Raw genomic sequence first — 13,024 nt, 5'->3', positions numbered from 1 at the left:
AATATCCTGGTAGAGCAAAGAATTGCGGTTAAGATTGTGCATTTCCATGACAGGAAGAAATTTATTTTGAATAATTTGATACCAATTCATTTTCCATGTTACATATATAGGACTTTATTGGTCAGTTACTGCAAAAAAAAAAAAAAAAAAAAAAAAAAAAAAAAACCTGAGTGCTAGCAACAAGACGAAGCATTCTCAGACAATGATAAATAACCTCACTGATAGCACGTCTATATACATTCGTGTTATTTTCGCAGGTGGAGTTTCTATCCCACACTAAATATATTGAAATGACTTAGAATACTCCATTTTTAATTTTTAATCATTTGTGTATGATTAAAGTGTCGATCTTAGTGAGTTTAAAACATCTTGTCCTTTTCCTTTTGTAATATTCTTTTTGGTATTGCAATTTCACTGTTACACAGCGTATTTTAAGGCATGGCAAGTAAGCAGGTATCTACGCGATCTTTTTGCAGAGCTCTGTGTTATGTAAAATGTTTCAAAGATTTCCTTGCGACAAATTATTTTTAATGAAGCATTCTTTCTGTGTGGGAAAAAGTTCAAGAACGTTTTAGGACAAGAAAGCCGACTTCGTTTATGGACTTCATACGAAACTATCTGGTATGATAGAAAAAATATTTCGTGTATTTTCAAGATAAAGGTTTTTTTTTATACAAGGATTGCATACTACCTGAATAATGTTTCAAAAATTTCCTGAGACACGAAGACTGGGTTTTTGAGCATTATACCTGTGGTAATTGTGAAAAACTATTTTAAAGGTTCACTAGGAGAAAAACTACGAGTAAATATACTATATACAGACCAGTACCAAATGCACTGCGTAAAAATACTATTTCCTTTCGCACCATGTAATCTAAATACTATTCCAAGAATTTTTCATCACAAAATATAATACAATCAATCCTTTCGAGGCTATCATCGCTTAGAGCGAGCAGTAAATCTGGGAAAATACACAGACATTTCTATTAAGCATTTCTTTAAAATGATTGCCTCCACAGAAGAAAAAATCTTATGGTACCATCTTAGCGAATGGACCCTGTATTTTTAAGTACGTTTTCCACGCAATCATAAAAATATTGCAAGATTCTTCCTCAGCAGAAAGTGTAAAGAAGGCAAGTGGATTGATTTGCTTTTGCACAGTTTCACGTTTCACCGAATGCATGACCCCTAAATGAAACAGAAAAAAATAGAAAATGGAATGAAGGACGAATGAAGGAGTTAACCTGACAAAGAAAAAAGTGCTCTTGGGGATCGTTAGACCTAACGCAACCAAAAAAAGAAAACCCAGCAACTTTTTTCTGTTTTTTGGCCTTTAGTTGCACATTAGACCGCTCTGCATTACCTTCAACTCTTCATCTACTAGATGTTACATAATTTTAATGTTTAACTACGCTAAACAGGTATTTTAATTCGTTTTCGAAAAAATCGTATATCTCAACCTTGGTTCAGCGTTTTTGTTGCAGAACGCGCTAGAATTTCTTAACGTTTATTTTGAAATATTTAAATGATATACTGCCCTAAATAAGTTACAATTACAAGTTTAATAATTTTTGAGATTTTCTTTCATATTACCTCCTAGTTATAAGGGAGCTAAAAAGAGTACAACGACGAAATGCACTTAGAGAAATGAATGAACAATAGTCAAAGCAAAAGTAAGAAACTAAATAATTTTATACCCTAGATGCATCATCTATGGCGCTAGCAATACGTTTTGCTATCCACAATTAATACCGTAAATATTTCATAACATTATCCGTGTTATATATTATAAATTAAATAGTATCCATTAAATAGCTTATCTATATATTATATAAAGAAGAATCTGTGTGTTTGTTCGCTAATAATTCAGTCACTACTATAGCTATTGTCACCAAACTTTCTACAGTTCTTTTCCAGGTCCTGGAAAAAGTCGACGTCCGATTTTAGGCAAATAAAAGAAGCTAATATCAGAGATATTGATTAAAAAAGCGGAATAACGATAATTTACGTCCTCATTTTTACGAGTGGCAACAGTCTCGCGCGTTGGAGATCAAAATTCTTTATTTCGAAATCAAAATAAAAAAATTCGCAAGTTTTACAAAATCTATACATATAAAAAAATGTCTGTTCGCGTTATTGATTTCTGATCAATTTTTGGCCACATTTAATGAACTAAAATTGAATATAGGTGAAATATTGGATGGAAATTTCAAGTTCCAGAAGAAACTAAGCTTCGTAACAACAAAGATAATGCTTTCATTTATTATTGCGAATTGAATCATGCTTAATCCTTTCTGGATTTTTTTCGAGGAAATAAGTGTTTAAGATTTACTTCGTAATTTTTAATACAGATATTTTGAGTTTTTATGTATTTTTGCCTTGTCGCGAAGTGAGAAATGAATTAATTGAATGAGAAATACTCAATCGTCTGTGAAAAACTGTTTCTTTTTTTTGTTTTGTTTTGTTTGCTTAATTTCTTTTATACTTCGTTCTAGCTTTATTATAGTATTTGAATAGAACATGTGGCAACGATTAGATAATTCTTTAAATGATATAAATTTTGTGCATTCTGAGTTATAATATGAACGAAATATAATACTGTTAAGTGAACCTAGCGCCAGAGTGTCGCTATGGTAAACAAATAGAGTGAATTTTAAAGAATACATTTATTCTGTTGTTGTTTATGCGTTGTCGGCGAAGTAGATTTGATTCAATCCAATAAGTTTAAACAAAATGCAAGAAAAAAAAGCGTATAATTTAATATTCCGTACAATGAAGTCATGTTGTGTAAGCATCAGATTTTATTTTTTCAAATAGTCGGGCGCTTTATTTAATAGCTTTTAGCCTTGCGCCAGCACAAGGGCCGGAGGTGGCGGCGATTTCATTATGGAAGTACCTAATATGGCCACCGCTGCTTCCTATGAAGGATGGATAATTACAACCATGGCTTCTCCGGGATTCGAATCCGGGCCCATCGCTACGGCAATCAGGGTCACTAACCACTACACCTAAGCGGGCAAAAATGTGCAATACCCTCGCCGGGATTTGAACCTTAGTCCTCTCGAATACGCGTCGAGTAAGATTCCAAATACACCACAGAGGCATGCGTAACGTAAATACAAACTAGTTTCACTAAGAAAGAACTCTACGTATATTTCCTTTCCATCTGTAGGTCGCTGGGGACTAGTGTTTTTGACGGTAACGTTCGGTTTACTTTTATTTTGATAACCTGTACATTTACGCTCACGAGCAGCAATCGCTTGAATTTATTTCGCTTGAATAAATGGCATATACTTAGGCACTTATCAAGACAGAAATTGTTATATTTAATAAATAAGGAAAGCCTAAGTAACATTCAGTAACCTAAAGTGGAAAGGACATGATGCCAACATTAATTATTTTTCGCATTTTCCCGCCGTAATAGGTCTTGCAGCGAATATTTTGTTCAGTTTCTTGCTGTCTGTCTGAAGTAGAGAAACCTCTTTTTCCTTAAGATGAGATATTATTCCTTCTTAGAACTCACCCTCAATCGGAAACCATTAGCCTACTCTTTTCATTTTCATCATTTGTCTATGTTACGTTAAACCAGCGCAGCACAATTTTTCTATTAATGCATTTTACAAATCGGATGGCAGATCGCTATTTCTGAGAGATCTCACTGCTTATCTGAGAGAACAAAAGTTAGCACTAGCCATCTTAAAGAAGCTTAAAGATGGCTAATGCTTAAAAGAGAGCAGTTTAAATATGCATTGTAGATGACACCTGCACATTTGTTTTGAGTATAAAATAGTGAGCTAGTACATAAAACTCCTCGAAATAAAGAGAATTAATAAAAAAATAATATAACTATTTCTTAATGATTTATATTCTTGTTACTTCCTCGTATGAAGTAAAGAAAAGTATTGTAATCGCGAAACATCGGTTATCTCAACTGAAATATCCATTTTAATCGTTCCCGAATACATTTTGAGGATTTCTTTTTGTGGCATCTGTACGGTCAGAACAAAGGACTCTTTCCATCAAAACGGATTGTCGGATGGATTTAAAATGAATTCAAAGAGGATTTCTTCGTGACTTTACGTACATACGTACGTATATATTTTGCGTAAAAGCAGAAAAGCGATTAACCGTAGAAGTTTGATGTTTTACATATGGGACTACTATAACATCTAATTGTGCACCTCCCCTTTTATTGTAATCGGCAAGACCAAACACAACGTCCGGCCTTTTTTTCCGCAATCTTTACTCGTAGTCGTATACTTCCAATTCAGAAATGTTTTAAAGGGCGAAAATATTAATGTTTTGGCAATGTCAAAACAAAAAAACAAAAACAAAAAAAAATTTTTTTTTTTTTGGCAAATCACGAAATCTAATTTTTAACGCGGTCTGTCGGTTCCTATATTTATATTTGGGGAAGTCTCATACTTGTTATGAAAACAAATTATAAGATGTTTGACCCTCGTACGATAAAAATTGAGCGGAATGTTTAATTTCAAAAATTTAAAAAATTTTGATGTCATTTTCAATTTGCCTCGAGGGATCGGTTATTTAAGTTAGAATAATTCGAGGAAAAAAGTTTAAATGAAGTGCTGTAAGAAATTTGTATGATTTTTAACAGGCCATGCAAAGACGTCATGTAGTGTCCACATCTGATATTTTAATAATGTATTTTTTTTATGAAGTTTGCAATACGCACACTAATAACTATAATAAATAAAAATTATTTATCAAACACGTTTATAACGTTTAATACCACGCACTGACAAACTGCAGCTCTCGAGCTGTCTGATACTCATTCGCGAAGCGTTTTTATTAAATGCCGCTCATGGTAAAAAAGCAGTAATTTTCTTTTCGAAATATAATAAATATAATAATAATAAAAAAATAAATAAAAGTCCGAAAGGCTTCAGATTTTAAATTACGTCCAAAGGGGTGTTTTTTTAACATTTTGCCTGTTACCTTTATTCATTAAATATTATATCACTTAGGCCAAAAAATTCAGTTCAAGAGCAATATCGCAAAATAATTTTAAATTGAGCATATCTTTAGAATTTCTAATACACAGTCTCGCGCGCTGGAGAGAAAAGTGTTTTTTCCTGTACAACGTTGCCTCTACTCGCTTTGAAATCCTTGAGTTTTTTAATCAGAAATTCGTTAAAGTTTTACAAAATATGAAGTCGATCATAAAACAAATTCTAAATTTTAAATTTGGGCTTCCACATGTCCACATGCCTATATTTGCAGTAGGATTACGTCATTCAAAATTCGATGGCTCTATGTAACCTTGCTTTATCACAATGCGAGAAATATTGCAGATATTTCATCATATATTTATGCAGATTTTTCATTATTTAATTTCTTCAAATATAATGCAGAACTCTAACATTTGGTGGCAACAGTTTGAAAAGTGAAACGGACAATAATGAACTAACGCAAAATCGCAAAACGAAAACATTAGTAGGGACAAAGCCCTTTTGGACTAATAAACCATATTGTGGCAGGCGTTCTTAAAATCTGTTGTTTTAACTTTTAAATTGCATCATGTGTATGAAAATTTTAAAATAGTTTTAAACTGCACAACATGTGCTAATCGTTAAAATTAGTATTTTATTTCTTCAAATTGTGTCATTCATATTATATTTGTAAATGTAAATGTACTTCGCACTGTATATTATTCATTAAATTAATGAAAAACCAAATGATATCAATTCTGCAATTTATTATCATGAAGATGCTAATTTTAGATCAAATACTAGCTATTTAAACTTATGAAGTTAAGGAATAATATCTTGCGTTCAGATATACATCAAATATTATTCAACAAAACTCTTATGTAGCCGTAACTTTGCACTGAAAATACAAAAGATTTAGTTTGCAAGCGATGAATTACCTAAGCAATTTAAGGCCGGATGTAATCTATCTATGTTGGTCTTCATAGATGGACCTCAAAAATTAAATTCTTACTTTTAATGTCACATCTTTCAAAAACTGGGAGACGTTCTTTAATAATTTTTTTATATCGAATAAGAATTTTTTCATAGCACGTGCTCTTCCGGTTTCGCTCTCAAAAGAAATGGGTATGGAGTAAGAATGAAAAAAAATCTAGTTTTTAAATGTTTTGGTTTTTAACTCATTGCATTACTCTTCGCCGGATTGAAACGTTTTCTGTTTTATTACAAAGTTCACTCTCTGTTTCCTTTTTGTATGCCCATAACAGGCGTATTGATAGAATAAACATTAACTCGCCTCCAAGTTCGCTGTACTTTTGATGATCGAAAAAACAATAGTGCTATTATACCCAAAATGAACTATTAGTTGCATAATGGGATTTCGCTTTGGTTCGTTATAAACGACATATCACCTTTCAAACTGTTACATCCAAATATTATTCCCCAGTATTATTTTTATTGAAGAAATTAAATAATGAAGAATCTGCAAGAATGTATGTATGTTCCTCGCATTGTGGGAAAAAAAAAAGATGGATCTACGGCCATCACATTTTGAATAACGTAGTTCTCCAACCGAACATGTACACCTGGAAGCATTTGAATTTCCAATACATTTTATTATTTGTTTCATATTTTGTAAAACTTTAATATTAAGAAAAAATAGAAAAATATTTGCCAAGACTTGCCAAGACAGTGCGTCGAGATTTCTAAACATATGCTGTTCTTAAAAAGTATGTGATTTTTATGTTGAACTGTATGTGCGTAAGTGTATTGATCTGTATGTGTGAAAGCAAGAAAATGATACTTAATAATAAAGCTTGAAAGGTACAAAAAATTGTTAGCAGGAGTCAGTATAACAGCTGATTGGTAAAATGCGAGCTCAAAGAGAGCGTAAAAAATCTTAACAAACCCTTTTGGGCAACTTCTAAAATCTGAAACATTTCAGATTTTTTTTTCTTCCTAATTAAGTTTCATTACTAGGGTGATGTCATCTAAATGTCTTGGAAAATCTTTAGATGTTTCCGTTTCATAAGATGTTTGGCATGACGTTACTATCCTCACAAAGAGCTAAACAACTAGTAATGAAATATATCTTTGGGCACATAATCTACCTTTCGTCGCTGGCGTTTAAAGTGTACATGGTAGAAACTCTGAAAACAACACACTTATGTGCGTCTATATTTTAACTTTATTTATATTTCAGGTATAAAACTAAAAGTGTTATGATTTATAATATATCTAACTGATATTGTTTACAAATAGTTATGCCCAGACGTTTCTTATCCTGTGCATTTTGTATATCGGTTGCACGCCTCTTCACAAACAGTTTGCTGCATTTTTATTGCACTTTTAGTATGCTTAATTTTAAAATGCTCTAGAATCCCTCTTGTATCAAATGAATTCTTCATCATTTTAGCATTTCTTGAGAGGATTGCGCAACATAACTAAAATTATGGAACCCTAGTACGCGACAAAACAATTCAGAACTTACCTTGAATGTTTAGGGATCCAAAATTCCAAATAAAACTGACCTCTTCTAGAAACTTTTTCCAAAGAATAGTCTGCTAACAATCACCACACAGCACAAAGTTACAAACGCGTCTATCCGCTCCTCACACTGACCTTGCACTCTCTTACCGGTCGCAGTTAACTTTCGCTTCTGGACGAACGATTCAGCGTTCTTCCTCTCATGAGGTTCTGGTTCAACAACACTGCAAGGTCATTGCCACCACCAGGAACCCGAAAGGCAAGTCGAACATCACTTGTCGTCAGACGATAGTAAGCCTTCCTTTTTGCACCGGAAAGAATACAAGCAGAGATCACGGTATGGTGAGGTGTGCATTAAATCAGTCTTTTTTTAACACCCTGGGTGTTATTGTTTCCAGGTGGGGATGAAATATTAGCTAGGATTAAGTTTCGGTAGCTGTTTCAATACCGTAGCCGAGAGTAATGAAGTGAGGTCTCCGTTGTCCGAATACCGATTAACCGAACATTAAATATTTGAACAGTGATTAACCGGAATATCATTTACCCGATTTTCATAAGACTAATATGGTACAGATAGAAGCCTCACTTTTATTTAAATTTAAGGTCAGGCCTAAATTCAAAGCGAATACTGTAACATCTAATTTATTATTTAAAATATTTTCTTATCTCGAAAACATTGGCGCGCACTGGCTTGTAATAGACGGATTCGAGGTTCCTTCAAGCCTCTCTCTTTAACACAAGCCTTTCGAAAGAACTTTTAAGTATTTTAAGTGCTCCCGGGCCGTGCAAAACGTATTGACTTCCAAGCCTTCTCTGATATTTGAGCCCGGGCGCAGCTATACGGAAGCCAGCAACTTAAACACTTTACTAATCAAATATTTTTTTAATAAATTAAATAATAATTATTTACGTAATTAATTATTTACGTAATTTTTAATAAATTAAATAAACAGTATCAAACACTCGAAATTAAATCTTAATCTTTAAAGTGTATAAAAAGAATTTCAATTTCAAAAGCTGCGTTTGCTTCTGCACATCTTTTTTTTTCCCAAGTAAAATAATATGAACAGAAAAAAAAAAAAACACTAATGAGGAAGGATTAATATGATGAAGATTAAGAAAAGAGCTATCTGAAGACTTCACATTAAAGTTAAACACTTGAAAAAAAGGTAAGTTTTTCAAAAGGGTATTTGAAAAATTAAAAGTTGCAAAATATTTTAAGAACTCCATAAAATGTTCCTAAAATTTTAAGATTGTAAATGGTAATGACATTAAAAGATCACAGTCCTTTCTGGACCAAAACGATAGTTCAGTTCAAAAACTGAAGATTTATAATATTTCTGATCCCTAATTTTATGAAAATCTGCAATTCTGTTTCCAATTTGTAACAGATTTTATTAATTCCGTGCGTTACATAATTGATTCAGAACACTTTTATTAATATTTATGTCCTTTTACACTTTTGTAAAGGCAAATCCTTCTTTGAGATGATACATTTTAATCTGAAGACTTTAGATGTAATTGTCTTGCCTAGCTGCAACACGTGTAATTTATTCGTACGGACGTTCTTCAGTATTCATTAAGTTTAATCGCTCCAGTCGATCATTGAATTCTTCTATAAAAACAGAAGAAAAGAAACAATGGACAGTTAAGCTAACATCAATACTGCCCATATAGATTGAAAAATAGATATCCGTACCAAAAATTATATAAATATAATGAGAAAATACAAACATAAAACTGAACTGATGTATATTTCTTTCTCCGTATTGAAATATTAAACAATAAAATCCTTTCATGCAGTGAACAGAATAAAATTGTTTCAAACATTTGTCACCGTTCCAATCATATTCGGAGCATAATTAAAAATGCTTATACAAAGGGGCTGTAGTACTTATTATAGCTTTATGTAGTAATCGCAATAATTCATTTTGTTGTTTGTAGAGCACCTAAAGTATAGAAACCTTGGACTGGAACTACTGATTAAAAACATAATTTATAGTTTATTATAAAATCGTTAAACTTCTTTGAAATTACACTAACTAGTCTCATTAATATCATTACATGTTTTTCCATTTTTATAATAATAAACATTTTTGGTGGCTGTGTAAGCGGCTAGTATTAACAACAAAAGTAAAATGAAGATTTGAATTATTGCGTTTTTAATTTTAAACTGAACGTTTTTAAAACCTGAGCAGTAAAGAAATTCAATGAAAGATCTTATGCTTACCGATTAGGAACTTTTTGAAAACCACCTATACACGAGAACATATGGATTATCAATTAAAGGCCGTATGTTTGACGGCGGGGTTACATTTGCCAGTGAAACCGGAAGGACTGCTACCAAAATCTTTCAGTTTCTTTGGTTCATTGATAAGAATGGCCCTATTTAGAAAGAAGGAAAGAAAGGGACTTTTATAAATGTTTAACCCGTAGTTAAGGAATATGAGCATAGTTGAGGTCTTCCGACATATTCTGTAGAGAAAGTAACACTCTTAATTATTTACGTCATATTCATTAACAAACTCAAGCGGCAACATTGTTCGAAGAAAATATTTTTATCTCCAGCGCGCGAGACTGTCTATCGGAATTCTAAAGGTATGCTGTTTTTAAATATTTTGCGATTTTGCTGTTGCAGTGAATTTTATGTTGCGTGATATTTAATAAACACGTTTTAAAAAAATCTGAAAGTTTTCAGATTATATATTACGACCAAAGGGGTGTTTCATTTAAGCACACTTACTCCTTTCTAGAACCGTTTCGAGAGCATTTTGGCTATCATTCCATTGAGCTAAAAATATTTAAAAACAACATATCTTTATAATTTTCGATAGATAGTCTCGCGCGTTCCAGATAAACATGTTTATTGCGTACAGTGTTGCCACATTGTTGTGTTAATTGAACAAAATTGGGCTAAAGTTTTTCAAAACGTAAAATACATAATAAAACAAATTCAAAATTCGCTGCCCATGTTCGGGTGCAGAACTATGTTATTCAAAAATTTCATGTGGTTCTTTGCTCTAGGTAACGTTGTTTTTTCACAGTGCGAGAAACAAACATACGTACATGTAGATTCTTTATTATTTAATTTCTTTAAATATAATATAGAGCGCTAATATTTGGTGGCAACAGTCTGAAAAATGATTCAACTCTTTTGGTAATTTAAAGCAAAATGCCATTTCCAGACTAATAGCCTTTCCGGGCTAAAGCCCGTTTGGGCTAAAAATATTAAAACTCAAAACAAAAAGGAAAAGTAAATGTTTTATAGACATCTTACTGAGAGGACTTATAAGGTATTTCTCCCGCCTTCTTAGCATGCGTTCGTGGTGTAGTTGTCAGCAACCTCGACGCGTATTCGAGAGGTCCGTGGTTCGAATCCCGGCGAGGGCATTGCTCATTTTTCATCTCTCCTGCTTTCAAAAAATTACTAATGTGGCGTAAATAATTAGTAAAAAATTACTAAATGGCGGCCGAACTTAAAAGGTGATGAATGATGATTCTTCACCTCCAGGATTTGTCGATCGGGTTCCCTAAACCCCAGTCGCCCTTTAGAAGGGGGTTATGTAAAGTATTTCTCCCGCCTTCTTAGCATGTATTCGTGGTGTAGTGGTCAGCGCGCTAGACGCATATTTGAGAGGACCGTGGTTCGAGTCCCGGCGATGGCATTGCTCGTTTTTTATCTCTCCTGCTACAAAAATTCCCAATGTCTCTACAAACTGACCATTGATATAATAAACTGAGAAAAGACTGAAAAAATAGAGAAGAAAAAAAGGGAGGAGGTGAAATCTGAAAGGTTTCAGATTTCAAATTACACGCAAAAAAGCGTTTTTTGTGTGTTACCTTTATTTATTAAATATCATGTTCTTCGCACTTAAACCACAAAATTCAGTTCGAGAGCAATATCGCAAAATAATTTTAAATTGAGCATATCTTTAGAATTTCCGATACACAGTCTCGCGCTGGAGATAAAAGTGTTTTTTCTATACAACGTTGCTTTTACTCGCATTGAAAGTTTATTCAGAAATTCTTTAAAGTTTAACAAAATATGAAATCGATAATAAAACGAATTCCAAATTTCAAATTTGGGCTTCCGCATGTCCATATTCACAGTAGGATTACGTCATTCAAAATTCGATGGCTGTAGCTACCGTTGTTTTATCACATAGTGCGAGAAACATACATGCATTTATGCAGCGTTTTCATTATTTAATTTCTCTAAATATAAAACAGGGCGATAACAAATGGTGGCAACGATTTGAAAAGTGATACAGCCTTTTAAAGTTTTCGACGCAAAATGCCAAAACGAAATCAATTCATGAAAATATTCATGAAATTAATTCATCAATTTAATTCATTAAAGTCATTCATGGCGAATTGCCGCTTTGGACTAAAAATGTATGCGAAGACTTAACATTTCATCGAGAATTCTAAACATAAGATTCTATACTGCTTTTAAAATTTTCGTGATTTTGCTGCTGAACTGCATAGGGCGGAATAGCAAAGAAAACCATGTTTAAGAGTAAAGATAAAAGAAAAGAAAAAGAAAAATGGTTAGTAGGAGTGACTGTAACAGCAGACTGGCAGACTGCGAGCTCAGCAGAAGTATAATAAACTTTAACAAACCCTTTTGGGCGACTGTTAAAATTTGAAACCTTTCAGATTTTTCTTAAATTATTATTTTAGATAGTAACAGATAAATTGCTAATTTCTGTCTTACTAGATAACTTAAAGTTTGATATCGACTTTCAGTGTTCAGATCTCCGTCTGTTAAACTCGGCTGCTTAATAAACTCAATTATACTTGAAACGGAAGGGATTTGAATAAAAGGCGGGTATTGTATATCGCTTTTTTTTTCCCCGTACGGAACTCAAGACGTTTTGTATTGCGCTTTTTATAACATTTTCCTAAACGTATTTTCCTTTTTACAACATTATAACATTTTCCTAAACGTAAGAACCGAGAAAATGTATAAAAAGTTTTCGAAAGTTTTATAATGTTTATATATTTATTTATCTGTTTATTTAAAAATGACAAAGCATGAATTTATGCATCATGTGAAACATTTTTTACAATTAGACGTATATATTAATAATCACGGTTTCGAACATAAAAAACCAGGTAAGAACTTTTGAGGATACGGTGTATATAAAACAATGCTTTTACTCGGGTTAAAAAGTTATATAAATTTTAGCGTGTATACAAATATCCGATTGTATCAATTCAGAGCTAATATAAGGGTCAGAGTATATATACAAATCTGGTTACTTCGGAGTTCAACGAGTACTTTTATTTTTGCTCATTTTTGCTGAATTCAGTTAACGCAGCGTTTCCTAAACGTTTTTCTAGTGGGGACCACTCTTATAAATTAGAATGTTCTACGAACAATTATATTCTTGTTCCCTTCGGAAGAAATTATTTTAGCATGTGTTACTACAGTATACTGACATTTTAAAATACAATTAATTAAAATTCATTTAATCGTATTTCGCTCTTTATTAAGTAATTAAGTTTACAGTTTCAGGTTCAGGTTGTAGTGCAGCGGACACCCATTGTTTAACCATTGGTAATGTGGGTATTGTCCAACTACA

The 13,024-nt window shown here is 32.6% G+C and overlaps 1 protein-coding gene across 2 annotated transcripts in view; it reads right to left on the bottom strand.

Annotated features, from left to right (window-relative positions):
• LOC118181224 (uncharacterized) overlaps positions 1-7,599 on the bottom strand; it is a 162,363-nt gene extending 154,764 nt beyond the window's left edge. For both annotated transcript variants that reach the window (XM_035350310.2, XM_035350311.2), the window contains exon 1: positions 7,441-7,599. The gene's annotated coding sequence lies outside the window, so the exon portion shown is untranslated. The remainder of the gene's footprint in view (positions 1-7,440) is intronic.
• Positions 7,600-13,024: the final 5,425 nt, after the last annotated feature.

This window comes from Stegodyphus dumicola, chromosome 4 (genome assembly GCF_044657685.1).
Source record: "Stegodyphus dumicola isolate Sdum_Otavi_A_Nest chromosome 4, ASM4465768v1".
NCBI lineage: Eukaryota > Metazoa > Arthropoda > Arachnida > Araneae > Eresidae > Stegodyphus > Stegodyphus dumicola.
The sequence above is the reverse complement of the archived record's forward strand: the minus strand, read 5'-3'. Positions and strand labels throughout refer to the sequence as shown.